General features: G+C 67.9%; 1 protein-coding gene across 1 annotated transcript in view; it reads left to right on the forward strand.

Moving 5' to 3' along the window:
- Positions 1–627, forward strand: part of NUP205 (nucleoporin 205) — a 91,899-nt gene that overhangs the window by 69,018 nt on the left and 22,254 nt on the right. The window lies entirely within an intron of this gene.

Here is a 627-nt window from a genome sequence, read left to right on the forward strand (position 1 = left end):
GAGGGAGGGAGTGGGCTGGGGCAGGGACAGGTGCTGCCCAGCCAGGGCAGGCTGGGGCATGGGGCGGAGCTGTGGCTTGTCTGGGGGCGCAGCTCCTGCTGCTGTGCTAACCCTGGGAGGTCTTGCAGGGTGGGTGCCCCCAGATCTGTGTGTGGTGTGGGGCAGGATGCTGCTGTGGGCCAAGGCTCTTTCTGGCAGGGGGCTGGGCTGGGCAGGTGCGGCAGGTGGCAGTGGTGCTCAGAGGTGGCTATGGGGGGGGGGCTGCAGCCCTCCCAAAATTCACTGTAGCCCCTCCTGTAGCTCTCCTCCCAGCAGTGCTGCAGCCTGGCCCAACCCCCCTCTGGGAAGAGCCCGGCGTAGCCCTTGGCCCCAGCCCACAGTGACAGCCCACTCTGCTCTGCATGCAGATCTGTGGGCACTTGCCCCCCATGCCCTCCCTGGGTTTGCGCAGCAGCAGGAGCCACCCCCCTGCACCTCCTGGATGAATCGCTCACAGCTCCATCCCATGTCCCGCCCCACCCCAGCTGAGCAGCGCCTACCCCAGCCCCACTCCATCCTTCACTGCAGAGGCCTGGATCTGCTGCCCTCCCGTTCCCCTTCCCTCCCCCCCCCCACCACCTTTCCCCC

This window comes from Gavialis gangeticus, unplaced genomic scaffold, assembly GCF_001723915.1.
Source record: "Gavialis gangeticus isolate Ggan-Ray unplaced genomic scaffold, GavGan_comp1, whole genome shotgun sequence".
Classification (NCBI taxonomy): domain Eukaryota; kingdom Metazoa; phylum Chordata; order Crocodylia; family Gavialidae; genus Gavialis; species Gavialis gangeticus.